Source organism: Hemitrygon akajei, chromosome 25 (assembly GCF_048418815.1).
Source record: "Hemitrygon akajei chromosome 25, sHemAka1.3, whole genome shotgun sequence".
NCBI classification, from domain to species: Eukaryota; Metazoa; Chordata; class Chondrichthyes; order Myliobatiformes; family Dasyatidae; genus Hemitrygon; species Hemitrygon akajei.
Genome location: NC_133148.1, coordinates 23287050 through 23303936, shown reverse-complemented (window position 1 = coordinate 23303936; position 16887 = coordinate 23287050). Strand labels below are relative to the sequence as shown.

At 61.3% G+C, this 16887-nt stretch overlaps 1 protein-coding gene across 1 annotated transcript in view; it reads left to right on the top strand.

The window, feature by feature from the left end:
• LOC140716448 (GMP reductase 2) overlaps positions 1 to 16887 on the top strand; it is a 119957-nt gene that overhangs the window by 84596 nt on the left and 18474 nt on the right. The gene's annotated exons all lie outside the window — the stretch shown is intronic.

Below are 16887 nucleotides of genomic sequence, written 5' to 3'. Positions count from 1 at the left end.
CACACCGCATCTCCCTCCGTCCCCGGACGTACCGACCCACTCACCACATCGATCCTCTCTCACCTCAACACACCGCATCTCCCTCCGTCCCCGGACGTACCGACCCACTCACCACATCGATCATCTCTCACCTCAACACACCGCATCTCCCTCCGTCCCCGGACGTACCGACCCGCTCACCACATCGATCCTCTCTCACCTCAACACACCGCATCTCCCTCTGTCCCCGGACGTACCGACCCGCTCACCACATCGATCCTCTCTCACCTCAACACACCGCATCTCCCTCCGTCCCCGGACATACTGACCCACTCACCACATCGATCCTCTCTCACCTCAACACACGCTGCATCTCCCTCCATCCCCGGACGTACCGACCCACTCACCACATCGATCCTCTCTCACCTCAACACACGCTGCATCTCCCTCCATCCCCGGACGTACCGACCCGCTCACCACATCGATCCTCTCTCACCTCAACACACGCTGCATCTCCCTCCGTCCCCGGACGTACCGACCCGCTCACCACATCGATCCTCTCTCACCTCAACACACCGCATCTCCCTCTGTCCCCGGACGTACCGACCCGCTCACCACATCGATCCTCTCTCACCTCAACACACCGCATCTCCCTCCGTCCCCGGACATACTGACCCACTCACCACATCGATCCTCTCTCACCTCAACACACCGCATCTCCCTCCGTCCGCGGACGTACCGACCCGCTCACTACATCGATCCTCTCTCACCTCAACACACCGCATCTCCCTCCGTCCCCGGACGTACCGACCCACTCACCACATCGATCCTCTCTCACCTCAACACACCGCATCTCCCTCCGTCCCCGGACGTACCGACCCGCTCACCACATCGATCCTCTCTCACCTCAACACACGCTGCATCTCCCTCCGTCCCCGGACGTACCGACCCGCTCACCACATCGATCCTCTCTCACCTCAACACACGCTGCATCTCCCTCCGTCCCCGGACGTACCGACCCGCTCACCACATCGATCCTCTCTCACCTCAACACACCGCATCTCCCTCCGTCCCCGGACGTACTGACCCACTCACCACATCGATCCTCTCTCACCTCAACACACCGCATCTCCCTCCGTCCCCGGACATACTGACCCACTCACCACATCGATCCTCTCTCACCTCAACACACGCTGCATCTCCCTCCGTCCCCGGACGTACTGACCCACTCACCACATCGATCCTCTCTCACCTCAACACACGCTGCATCTCCCTCCGTCCCCGGACGTACTGACCCGCTCACCACATCGATCCTCTCTCACCTCAACACACCGCATCTCCCTCCGTCCCCGGACGTACCGACCCACCACATCGATCCTCTCTCACCTCAACACACGCTGCATCTCCCTCCGTCCCCGGACGTACCGTCCCACTCACCACATCGATCCTCTCACCTCAACACACCGCATCTCCCTCCGTCCCTGGACGTACTGACCCACTCACCACATCGATCCTCTCTCACCTCAACACACCGCATCTCCCTCCGTCCCCGGACGTACTGACCCACTCACCACATCGATCCTCTCTCACCTCAACACACCGCATCTCCCTCCGTCCCCGGACGTACCGACCCGCTCACCACATCGATCCTCTCTCACCTCAACACACCGCATCTCCCTCCGTCCCCGGACGTACCGACCCGCTCACCACATCGATCCTCTCTCACCTCAACACACCACATCTCCCTCCGTCCCCGGACGTACTGACCCACTCACCACATCGATCCTCTCTCACCTCAACACACCGCATCTCCCTCCGTCCCCGGACGTACTGACCCACTCACCACATCGATCCTCTCTCACCTCAACACACCGCATCTCCCTCCGTCCCCGGACGTACCGACCCGCTCACCACATCGATCCTCTCTCACCTCAACACACCGCATCTCCCTCCGTCCCCGGACGTACCGACCCGCTCACCACATCGATCCTCTCTCACCTCAACACACCGCATCTCCCTCCGTCCCCGGACGTACTGACCCACTCACCACATCGATCCTCTCTCACCTCAACACACCGCATCTCCCTCCGTCCCCGGACGTACTGACCCACTCACCACATCGATCCTCTCTCACCTCAACACACGCTGCATCTCCCTCCATCCCCGGACGTACCGACCCGCTCACCACATCGATCCTCTCTCACCTCAACACACGCTGCATCTCCCTCCGTCCCCGGAGGTACCGACCCGCTCACCACATCGATCCTCTCTCACCTCAACACACGCTGCATCTCCCTCCGTCCCCGGACGTACCGACCCGCTCACCACATCGATCCTCTCTCACCTCAACACACCGCATCTCCCTCCGTCCCCGGACGTACCGACCCGCTCACCACATCGATCCTCTCTCACCTCAACACACGCTGCATCTCCCTCCGTCCCCGGACGTACCGACCCACTCACCACATCGATCCTCTCTCACATCAACACACCGCATCTCCCTCTGTCCCCGGACGTACCGACCCGCTCACCACATCAATCCTCTCTCACCTCAACACACGCTGCATCTCTCTCCGTCCCCGGACGTACCGACCCACTGACCACATCGATCCTCTCTCACCTCAACACACCGCATCTCCCTCCGTCCCCGGACGTACCGACCCACTCACCACATCGATCCTCTCTCACCTCAACACACCGCATCTCCCTCCGTCCCCGGACGTACCGACCCGCTCACCACATCGATCCTCTCTCACCTCAACACACGCTGCATCTCCCTCCGTCCCCGGACGTACCGACCCACTCACCACATCGATCCTCTCTCACCTCAACACACCGCATCTCCCTCCGTCCCCGGACGTACTGACCCGCTCACCACATCGATCCTCTCTCACCTCAACACACCGCATCTCCCTCTGTCCCCGGACGTACCGACCCACTCACCACATCGATCCTCTCTCACCTCAACACACCGCATCTCCCTCCGTCCCCGGACGTACTGACCCGCTCACCACATCAATCCTCTCTCACCTCAACACACCGCATCTCCCTCCGTCCCCGGACGTACTGACCCGCTCACCACATCGATCCTCTCTCACCTCAACACACCACATCTCCCTCCGTCCCCGGACGTACTGACCCGCTCACCACATCAATCCTCTCTCACCTCAACACACCGCATCTCCCTCTGTCCCCGGACGTACTGACCCACTCACCACATCGATCCTCTCTCACCTCAACACACCGCATCTCCCTCTGTCCCCGGACGTACTGACCCGCTCACCACATCAATCCTCTCTCACCTCAACACACCGCATCTCCCTCCGTCCCCGGACGTACCGACTCACTCACCACATCGATCCTCTCTCACCTCAACACACCGCATCTCCCTCCGTCCCCGGATGTACTGACCCGCTCACCACATCAATCCTCTCTCACCTCAATACACCGCATCTCCCTCCGTCCCCGGACGTACTGACCCGCTCACCACATCGATCCTCTCTCACCTCAACACACGCTGCATCTCCCTCCGTCCCCGGACGTACCGACCCACTCACCACATCGATCCTCTCTCACCTCAACACACCGCATCTCCCTCCGTCCCCGGACGTACCGACCCACTCACCACATCGATCCTCTCTCACCTCAACACACGCTGCATCTCCCTCCGTCCCCGGACGTACCGACCCACTCACCACATCGATCCTCTCTCACCTCAACACACCGCATCTCCCTCCGTCCCCGGACGTACCGACCCACTCACCACATCGATCCTCTCTCACATCAACACACCGCATCTCCCTCCGTCCCCGGACGTACCGACCCGCTCACCACATCGATCCTCTCTCACCTCAACACACCGCATCTCCCTCCATCCCCGGATGTACTGACCCACTCACCACATCGATCCTCTCTCACCTCAACACACCGCATCTCCCTCCATCCCTGGATGTACTGACCCACTCACCACATCGATCCTCTCTCACCTCAACACACCGCATCTCCCTCCGTCCCCGGACGTACCGACTCACTCACCACATCGATCCTCTCTCACCTCAACACACCGCATCTCCCTCCGTCCCCGGACGTACTGACCCACTCACCACATCGATCCTCTCTCACCTCAACACACCGCATCTCCCTCCGTCCCCGGATGTACTGACCCGCTCACCACATCAATCCTCTCTCACCTCAATACACCGCATCTCCCTCCGTCCCCGGACGTACTGACCCGCTCACCACATCGATCCTCTCTCACCTCAACACACGCTGCATCTCCCTCCGTCCCCGGACGTACCGACCCACTCACCACATCGATCCTCTCTCACCTCAACACACCGCATCTCCCTCCGTCCCCGGACGTACCGACCCGCTCACCACATCGATCCTCTCTCACCTCAACACACCGCATCTCCCTCCGTCCCCGGACGTACCGACCCACTCACCACATCGATCCTCTCTCACCTCAACACACCGCATCTCCCTCCGTCCCCGGACGTACCGACCCACTCACCACATCGATCCTCTCTCACCTCAACACACCGCATCTCCCTCCGTCCCCGGACGTACCGACCCACTCACCACATCGATCCTCTCTCACCTCAACACACGCTGCATCTCCCTCCGTCCCCGGACGTACCGACCCACTCACCACATCGATCCTCTCTCACCTCAACACACCGCATCTCCCTCCGTCCCCGGACGTACTGACCCGCTCACCACATCAATCCTCTCTCACCTCAACACACCGCATCTCCCTCCGTCCCCGGACGTACCGACCCACTCACCACATCGATCCTCTCTCACCTCAACACACCGCATCTCCCTCCGTCCCCGGACGTACCGACCCACTCACCACATCGATCCTCTCTCACCTCAACACACACTGCATCTCCCTCCGTCCCCGGACGTACCGACCCACTCACCACATCGATCCTCTCTCACCTCAACACACCGCATCTCCCTCCGTCCCCGGACGTACTGACCCGCTCACCACATCGATCCTCTCTCACCTCAATACACCGCATCTCCCTCCGTCCCCGGACGTACTGACCCGCTCACCACATCGATCCTCTCTCACCTCAACACACCGCATCTCCCTCCGTCCCCGGACGTACCGACCCACTCACCACATCGATCCTCTCTCACCTCAACACACGCTGCATCTCCCTCCGTCCCCGGACGTACCGACCCACTCACCACATCGATCCTCTCTCACCTCCACACACCGCATCTCCCTCCGTCCCCGGACGTACCGTCCCACTCACCACATCGATCCTCTCTCACCTCAACACACCGCATCTCCCTCCGTCCCCGGACGTACTGACCCACTCACCACATCGATCCTCTCTCACCTCAACACACCACATCTCCCTCCGTCCCCGGACGTACCGTCCCACTCACCACATCGATCCTCTCTCACCTCAACACACCGCATCTCCCTCCGTCCCCGGACGTACCGACCCACTCACCACATCGATCCTCTCTCACCTCAACACACCACATCTCCCTCCGTCCCCGGACGTACCGTCCCACTCACCACATCGATCCTCTCTCACCTCAACACACCGCATCTCCCTCCGTCCCCGGACGTACCGACCCACTCACCACATCGATCCTCTCTCACCTCAACACACCGCATCTCCCTCCGTCCCCGGACGTACCGACCCGCTCACCACATCGATCCTCTCTCACCTCAACACACCGCATCTCCCTCCGTCCCCGGACGTACCGACCCACTCACCACATCGATCCTCTCTCACCTCAACACACCGCATCTCCCTCCGTCCCCGGACGTACCGACCCGCTCACCACAGCGATCCTCTCCCACCTCAACACACCGCATCTCCCTCCGTCCCTGGATGTACTGACCCACTCACCACATCGATCCTCTCCCACCTCAACACACCGCATCTCCCTCCGTCCCCGGACGTACCGTCCCACTCACCACATCGATCCTCTCTCACCTCAACACACCGCATCTCCCTCCGTCCCCGGACGTACCGTCCCACTCACCACATCGATCCTCTCTCACCTCAACACACTGCATCTCCCTCCGTCCCCGGACGTACCGACCCGCTCACCACATCGATCCTCTCTCACCTCAACACACCGCATCTCCCTCCGTCCCCGGACGTACTGACCCACTCACCACATCGATCCTCTCTCACCTCAACACACCGCATCTCCCTCCGTCCCCAGACGTACCGACCCGCTCACCACATCGATCCTCTCTCACCTCAACACACCGCATCTCCCTCCATCCCCGGACGTACTGACCCACTCACCACATCGATCCTCTCTCACCTCAACACACCGCATCTCCCTCCGTCCCCGGACGTACCGACCCACTCACCACATCGATCCTCTCTCACCTCAACACACCGCATCTCCCTCCGTCCCCGGACGTACCGACCCACTCACCACATCGATCCTCTCTCACCTCAACACACCGCATCTCCCTCCGTCCCCGGACGTACCGACCCACTCACCACATCGATCCTCTCTCACCTCAACACACCGCATCTCCCTCCGTCCCCGGACATACCGACCCACTCACCACATCGATCCTCTCTCACCTCAACACACCGCATCTCCCTCCGTCCCCGGACGTACTGACCCACTCACCACATCGATCCTCTCTCACCTCAACACACCGCATCTCCCTCCGTCCCCGGACGTACCGACCCACTCACCACATCGATCCTCTCTCACCTCAACACATCGCATCTCCCTCTGTCCCCGGACGTACCGACCCACTCACCACATCGATCCTCTCTCACCTCAACACACCGCATCTCCCTCCGTCCCCGGACGTACCGACCCGCTCACCACATCGATCCTCTCTCACCTCAACACACCGCATCACCCTCCGTCCCCGGACGTACCGACCCACTCACCACATCGATCCTCTCTCACCTCAACACACCGCATCTCCCTCCGTCCCACTCACCACATCGATCCTCTCTCACCTCAACACACCGCATCTCCCTCCGTCCCCGGACGTACTGACCCACTCACCACATCGATCCTCTCTCACCTCAACACACGCTGCATCTCCCTCCGTCCCCGGACGTACCGACCCACTCACCACATCGATCCTCTCTCACCTCCACACACCGCATCTCCCTCCGTCCCCGGACGTACCGACCCACTCACCACATCGATCCTCTCTCACCTCAACACACCGCATCTCCCTCCGTCCCCGGACGTACCGTCCCACTCACCACATCGATCCTCTCTCACCTCAACACACCGCATCTCCCTCCGTCCCCGGACGTACTGACTCACTCACCACATCGATCCTCTCTCACCTCAACACACCGCATCTCCCTCCGTCCCCGGACGTACTGACTCACTCACCACATCGATCCTCTCTCACCTCAACACACCGCATCTCCCTCCGTCCCCGGACGTACTGACTCACTCACCACATCGATCCTCTCTCACCTCAACACACCGCATCTCCCTCCGTCCCCGGACGTACCGTCCCACTCACCACATCGATCCTCTCTCACCTCAACACACCGCATCTCCCTCCGTCCCCGGACGTACCGACCCACTCACCACATCGATCCTCTCTCACCTCAACACACCGCATCTCCCTCCGTCCCCGGACGTACCGACCCGCTCACCACCTCGATCCTCTCTCACCTCAACACACCTCATCTCCCTCCGTCCCCGGACGTACCGACCCACTCACCACATCGATCCTCTCTCACCTCAATACACCGCATCTCCCTCCGTCCCCGGACGTACCGACCCACTCACCACATCGATCCTCTCTCACCTCCACACACCGCATCTCCCTCCGTCCCCGGACGTACCGACCCACTCACCACATCGATCCTCTCTCACCTCAACACACCGCATCTCCCTCCGTCCCCGGACGTACCGTCCCACTCACCACATCGATCCTCTCTCACCTCAACACACCGCATCTCCCTCCGTCCCCGGACGTACTGACTCACTCACCACATCGATCCTCTCTCACCTCAACACACCGCATCTCCCTCCGTCCCCGGACGTACTGACTCACTCACCACATCGATCCTCTCTCACCTCAACACACCGCATCTCCCTCCGTCCCCGGACGTACTGACTCACTCACCACATCGATCCTCTCTCACCTCAACACACCGCATCTCCCTCCGTCCCCGGACGTACTGACCCACTCACCACATCGATCCTCTCTCACCTCAACACACCGCATCTCCCTCCGTCCCCGGACGTACTGACTCACTCACCACATCGATCCTCTCTCACCTCAACACACGCTGCATCTCCCTCCATCCCTGGACGTACTGACCCGCTCACCACATCGATCCTCTCTCACCTCAACACACCGCATCTCCCTCTGTCCCTGGACGTACTGACCCGCTCACCACATCGATCCTCTCTCACCTCAACACACCGCATCTCCCTCCGTCCCCGGACGTACCGACCCACTCACCACATCGATCCTCTCCCACATCAACACACCGCATCTCCCTCCGTCCCCGGACGTACCGACCCGCTCACCACATCGATCCTCTCTCACCTCAACACACCGCATCTCCCTCCGTCCCCGGACGTACTGACCCGCTCACCACATCAATCCTCTCTCACCTCAACACACCGCATCTCCCTCCGTCCCCGGACGTACCGACCCACTCACCACATCGATCCTCTCTCACCTCAACACACGCTGCATCCCCCTCCGTCCCCGGACGTACTGACCCACTCACCACATCGATCCTCTCTCACCTCAACACACCGCATCTCCCTCCGTCCCCGGACGTACCGTCCCGCTCACCACATCGATCCTCTCTCACCTCAACACACCGCATCTCCCTCCGTCCCCGGACGTACTGACCCGCTCACCACATCGATCCTCTCTCACCTCAACACACCGCATCTCCCTCCGTCCCCGGACGTACCGACCCACTCACCACATCGATCCTCTCTCACCTCAACACACCGCATCTCCCTCCGTCCCCGGACGTACCGACCCACTCACCACATCGATCCTCTCTCACCTCAACACACCGCATCTCCCTCCGTCCCCGGACGTACCGACCCACTCACCACATCGATCCTCTCTCACCTCAACACACCGCATCTCCCTCCGTCCCCGGACGTACCGACCCGCTCACCACATCGATCCTCTCTCACCTCAACACACCGCATCACCCTCCGTCCCCGGACGTACCGTCCCGCTCACCACATCGATCCTCTCTCACCTCAACACACCGCATCTCCCTCCGTCCCCGGACGTACTGACCCGCTCACCACATCGATCCTCTCTCACCTCAACACACGCTGCATCCCCCTCCGTCCCCGGACGTACTGACCCACTCACCACATCGATCCTCTCTCACCTCAACACACCGCATCTCCCTCCGTCCCCGGACGTACCGTCCCGCTCACCACATCGATCCTCTCTCACCTCAACACACCGCATCTCCCTCCGTCCCCGGACGTACCGACCCACTCACCACATCGATCCTCTCTCACCTCAACACACGCTGCATCCCCCTCCGTCCCCGGACGTACTGACCCACTCACCACATCGATCCTCTCTCACCTCAACACACCGCATCTCCCTCCATCCCTGGATGTACTGACCCACTCACCACATCGATCCTCTCTCACCTCAACACACCGCATCTCCCTCCGTCCCCGGACGTACCGACCCGCTCACCACATCGATCCTCTCTCACCTCAACACACCGCATCTCCCTCCGTCCCCGGACGTACCGACCCGCTCACCACATCGATCCTCTCTCACCTCAACACACCGCATCTCCCTCCGTCCCCGGACGTACTGACCCACTCACCACATCGATCCTCTCTCACCTCAACACACACTGCATCTCCCTCCGTCCCCGGACGTACCGACCCACTCACCACATCGATCCTCTCTCACCTCAACACACCGCATCTCCCTCCGTCCCCGGACGTACCGACCCACTCACCACATCGATCCTCTCTCACCTCAACACACCGCATCTCCCTCCGTCCCCGGACGTACCGACCCACTCACCACATCGATCCTCTCTCACCTCAACACACCGCATCTCCCTCCGTCCCCGGACGTACCGACCCACTCACCACATCGATCCTCTCTCACCTCAACACACCGCATCTCCCTCCGTCCCCGGACGTACCGACCCGCTCACCACATCGATCCTCTCTCACCTCAACACACCGCATCTCCCTCCGTCCCCGGACGTACTGACCCACTCACCACATCGATCCTCTCTCACCTCAACACACCGCATCTCCCTCCGTCCCCGGACGTACCGACCCGCTCACCACATCGATCCTCTCTCACCTCAACACACCGCATCTCCCTCCGTCCCCGGACGTACCGACCCACTCACCACATCGATCCTCTCTCACCTCAACACACCGCATCTCCCTCCGTCCCCGGACGTACCGACCCACTCACCACATCAATCCTCTCTCACCTCAACACACCGCATCTCCCTCCGTCCCCGGACGTACCGACCCACTCACCACATCGATCCTCTCTCACCTCAACACACCGCATCTCCCTCCGTCCCCGGACGTACCGACCCGCTCACCACATCGATCCTCTCTCACCTCAACACACCGCATCTCCCTCCGTCCCCGGACGTACCGACCCGCTCACCACATCGATCCTCTCTCACCTCAACACACCGCATCTCCCTCCATCCCCGGACGTACTGACCCACTCACCACATCGATCCTCTCTCACCTCAACACACCGCATCTCCCTCCGTCCCCGGACGTACCGACCCGCTCACCACATCGATCCTCTCTCACCTCAACACACCGCATCTCCCTCCGTCCCCGGACGTACCGACCCACTCACCACATCGATCCTCTCTCACCTCAACACACCGCATCTCCCTCCATCCCCGGACGTACTGACCCACTCACCACATCGATCCTCTCTCACCTCAACACACCGCATCTCCCTCCGTCCCCGGACGTACCGACCCGCTCACCACATCGATCCTCTCTCACCTCAACACACCGCATCTCCCTCCGTCCCCGGACGTACCGACCCGCTCACCACATCGATCCTCTCTCACCTCAACACACCGCATCTCCCTCCGTCCCCGGACGTACCGACCCGCTCACCACATCGATCCTCTCTCACCTCAACACACCGCATCTCCCTCCGTCCCCGGACGTACCGACCCGCTCACCACATCGATCCTCTCTCACCTCAACACACCGCATCTCCCTCCGTCCCCGGACGTACCGACCCGCTCACCACATCGATCCTCTCTCACCTCAACACACCGCATCTCCCTCCGTCCCCGGACGTACCGACCCGCTCACCACCTCGATCCTCTCTCACCTCAACACACCGCATCTCCCTCCGACCCCGGACGTACCGACCCACTCACCACATCGATCCTCTCTCACCTCAACACACCGCATCTCCCTCTGTCCCCGGACGTACCGACCCGCTCACCACATCGATCCTCTCTCACCTCAACACACCGCATCTCCCTCCGTCCCCGGACGTACCGACCCGCTCACCACATCGATCCTCTCTCACCTCAACACACCGCATCTCCCTCCGTCCCCGGACGTACCGACCCACTCACCACATCGATCCTCTCTCACCTCAACACACGCTGCATCTCCCTCTGTCCCCGGACGTACTGACCCACTCACCACATCGATCCTCTCTCACCTCAACACACCGCATCTCCCTCCGTCCCCGGACGTACTGACCCAGTCACCACATCGATCCTCTCTCACCTCAACACACGCTGCATCTCCCTCCGTCCCCGGACGTACCGACCCACTCACCACATCGATCCTCTCTCACCTCAACACACCGCATCTCCCTCCGTCCCCGGACGTACCGACCCGCTCACCACATCGATCCTCTCTCACCTCAACACACCGCATCTCCCTCCGTCCCCGGACGTACCGACCCACTCACCACATCGATCCTCTCTCACCTCAACACACGCTGCATCTCCCTCCGTCCCCGGACGTACCGACCCACTCACCACATCGATCCTCTCTCACCTCAACACACCGCATCTCCCTCCGTCCCCGGACGTACCGACCCACTCACCACATCGATCCTCTCTCACCTCAACACACCGCATCTCCCTCCGTCCCCGGACGTACTGACCCACTCACCACATCGATCCTCTCTCACCTCAACACACCGCATCTCCCTCCGTCCCCGGACGTACCGACCCACTCACCACATCGATCCTCTCTCACCTCAACACACCGCATCTCCCTCCGTCCCCGGACGTACCGTCCCACTCACCACATCGATCCTCTCTCACCTCAACACACCGCATCTCCCTCCGTCCCCGGACGTACCGTCCCGCTCACCACATCGATCCTCTCTCACCTCAACACACGCTGCATCTCCCTCCGTCCCCGGACGTACTGACCCACTCACCACATCAATCCTCTCTCACCTCAACACACCGCATCTCCCTCCGTCCCCGGACGTACTGACCCACTCACCACATCGATCCTCTCTCACCTCAACACACGCTGCATCTCCCTCCGTCCCCGGACGTACTGACCCGCTCACCACATCGATCCTCTCTCACCTCAACACACCGCATCTCCCTCCGTCCCCGGACGTACCGACCCGCTCACCACATCGATCCTCTCCCACCTCAACACACCGCATCTCCCTCCGTCCCCGGACGTACCGTCCCGCTCACCACATCGATCCTCTCTCACCTCAACACACCGCATCTCCCTCCATCCCCGGACGTACCGACCCGCTCACCACATCGATCCTCTCTCACCTCAACACACCGCATCTCCCTCCGTCCCCGGACGTACCGACCCGCTCACCACATCGATCCTCTCTCACCTCAACACACCGCATCTCCCTCCGTCCCCGGACGTACCGACCCACTCACCACATCGATCCTCTCTCACCTCAACACACCGCATCTCCCTCCGTCCCCGGATGTACTGACCCACTCACCACATCGATCCTCTCTCACCTCAACACACCGCATCTCCCTCCGTCCCCGGACGTACCGACCCGCTCACCACATCGATCCTCTCTCACCTCAACACACGCTGCATCTCCCTCCGTCCCCGGACGTACTGACCCACTCACCACATCAATCCTCTCTCACCTCAACACACCGCATCTCCCTCCGTCCCCGGACGTACTGACCCACTCACCACATCGATCCTCTCTCACCTCAACACACCGCATCTCCCTCCGTCCCCGGACGTACCGACCCACTCACCACATCGATCCTCTCTCACCTCAACACACCGCATCTCCCTCCGTCCCCGGACGTACCGTCCCGCTCACCACATCGATCCTCTCTCACCTCAACACACCGCATCTCCCTCCGTCCCCGGACGTACCGTCCCGCTCACCACATCGATCCTCTCTCACCTCAACACACCGCATCTCCCTCTGTCCCCGGACGTACCGACCCGCTCACCACATCGATCCTCTCTCACCTCAACACACCGCATCTCCCTCCGTCCCCGGACGTACCGACCCGCTCACCACATCGATCCTCTCTCACCTCAACACACGCTGCATCTCCCTCCGTCCCCGGACGTACCGACCCGCTCACCACATCGATCCTCTCTCACCTCAACACACGCTGCATCTCCCTCCGTCCCTGGATGTACTGACCCGCTCACCACATCGATCCTCTCTCACCTCAACACACCGCATCTCCCTCCGTCCCCGGACGTACTGACCCGCTCACCACATCGATCCTCTCTCACCTCAACACACGCTGCATCTCCCTCCGTCCCCGGACGTACCGACCCGCTCACCACATCGATCCTCTCTCACCTCAACACACGCTGCATCTCCCTCCGTCCCTGGATGTACTGACCCGCTCACCACATCGATCCTCTCTCACCTCAACACACCGCATCTCCCTCCGTCCCCGGACGTACTGACCCGCTCACCACATCGATCCTCTCTCACCTCAACACACCGCATCTCCCTCCGTCCCTGGATGTACTGACCCACTCACCACATCGATCCTCTCTCACCTCAACACACCGCATCTCCCTCCGTCCCCGGACGTACTGACCCACTCACCACATCGATCCTCTCTCACCTCAACACACCGCATCTCCCTCCGTCCCCGGACGTACTGACCCACTCACCACATCGATCCTCTCTCACCTCAACACACGCTGCATCTCCCTCCGTCCCCGGACGTACCGACCCGCTCACCACATCGATCCTCTCTCACCTCAACACACGCTGCATCTCCCTCCGTCTCTGGACGTACCGACCCACTCACCACATCAATCCTCTCTCACCTCAACACACCGCATCTCCCTCCGTCCCCGGACGTACCGACCCGCTCACCACATCGATCCTCTCTCACCTCAATACACCGCATCTCCCTCCGTCCCCGGACGTACTGACCCGCTCACCACATCGATCCTCTCTCACCTCAACACACCGCATCTCCCTCCGTCCCCGGACGTACCGACCCACTCACCACATCGATCCTCTCTCACCTCAACACACCGCATCTCCCTCCGTCCCCGGACGTACCGACCCGCTCACCACATCGATCCTCTCTCACCTCAACACACCGCATCTCCCTCCGTCCCCGGACGTACCGACCCACTCACCACATCGATCCTCTCTCACCTCAACACACCGCATCTCCCTCCATCCCCGGACGTACCGACCCGCTCACCACATCGATCCTCTCTCACCTCAACACACCGCATCTCCCTCCATCCCCGGACGTACCGACCCGCTCACCACATCGATCCTCTCTCACCTCAACACACCGCATCTCCCTCCATCCCCGGACGTACCGACCCACTCACCACATCGATCCTCTCTCACCTCAACACACCGCATCTCCCTCCGTCCCCGGACGTACCGACCCACTCACCACATCGATCCTCTCTCACCTCAACACACCGCATCTCCCTCCGTCCCCGGACGTACCGACCCGCTCACCACATCGATCCTCTCTCACCTCAACACACCGCATCTCCCTCCGTCCCCGGACGTACTGACCCGCTCACCACATCGATCCTCTCTCACCTCAACACACCGCATCTCCCTCTGTCCCCAGACGTACTGACTCACTCACCACATCGATCCTCTCTCACCTCAACACACCGCATCTCCCTCCGTCCCCGGACGTACCGACCCGCTCACCACATCGATCCTCTCTCACCTCAACACACCGCATCTCCCTCCGTCCCCGGACGTACCGACCCGCTCACCACATCGATCCTCTCTCACCTCAACACACCGCATCTCCCTCCATCCCCGGACGTACCGACCCGCTCACCACATCGATCCTCTCTCACCTCAACACACCGCATCTCCCTCCATCCCCGGACGTACCGACCCGCTCACCACATCGATCCTCTCTCACCTCAACACACCGCATCTCCCTCTGTCCCCGGACGTACCGACCCACTCACCACATCGATCCTCTCTCACCTCAACACACTGCATCTCCCTCCGTCCCCGTACGTACCGACCCACTCACCACATCGATCCTCTCTCACCTCAACACACCGCATCTCCCTCCGTCCCCGGACGTACCGACCCGCTCACCACATCGATCCTCTCTCACCTCAACACACCGCATCTCCCTCCGTCCCCGGACGTACCGACCCGCTCACCACATCGATCCTCTCTCACCTCAACACACGCTGCATCTCCCTCCGTCCCTGGACGTACTGACCCGCTCACCACATCGATCCTCTCTCACCTCAACACACCGCATCACCCTCCGTCCCCGGACGTACCGACCCGCTCACCACATCGATCCTCTCTCACCTCAACACACCGCATCTCCCTCCGTCCCCGGACGTACCGACCCGCTCACCACATCGATCCTCTCTCACCTCAACACACCGCATCTCCCTCTGTCCCTGGACGTACCGACCCGCTCACCACATTGATCCTCTCTCACCTCAACACACGCTGCATCTCCCTCCGTCCCCGGACGTACCGTCCCACTCACCACATCGATCCTCTCTCACCTCAACACACCGCATCTCCCTCTGTCCCTGGACGTACCGACCCGCTCACCACATCGATCCTCTCTCACCTCAACACACCGCATCTCCCTCCGTCCCCGGACGTACCGACCCACTCACCACATCGATCCTCTCTCACCTCAACACACGCTGCATCTCCCTCCGTCCCCGGACGTACCGACCCGCTCACCACATCGATCCTCTCTCACCTCAACACACCGCATCTCCCTCCGTCCCCGGACGTACCGTCCCACTCACCACATCGATCCTCTCTCACCTCAACACACCGCATCTCCCTCTGTCCCTGGACGTACCGACCCGCTCACCACATCGATCCTCTCTCACCTCAACACACCGCATCTCCCTCTGTCCCTGGACGTACCGACCCACTCACCACATCGATCCTCTCTCACCTCAACACACCGCATCTCCCTCTGTCCCTGGACGTACCGACCCGCTCACCACATCGATCCTCTCTCACCTCAACACACCGCATCTCCCTCCGTCCCCGGACGTACCGACCCACTCACCACATCGATCCTCTCTCACCTCAACACACCGCATCTCCCTCTGTCCCCGGACGTACCGACCCGCTCACCACATCGATCCTCTCTCACCTCAACACACCGCATCTCCCTCCGTCCCCGGACGTACCGACCCGCTCACCACATCGATCCTCTCCCACATCAACACACCGCATCTCCCTCCGTCCCCGGACGTACCGACCCACTCACCACATCGATCCTCTCTCACCTCAACACACCGCATCTCCCTCTGTCCCCGGACGTACTGACCCGCTCACCACATCGATCCTCTCTCACCTCAACACACCGCATCTCCCTCCGTCCCCGGACGTACTGACCCACTCACCACATCGATCCTCTCTCACCTCAACACACCGCATCTCCCTCCGTCCCCGGACGT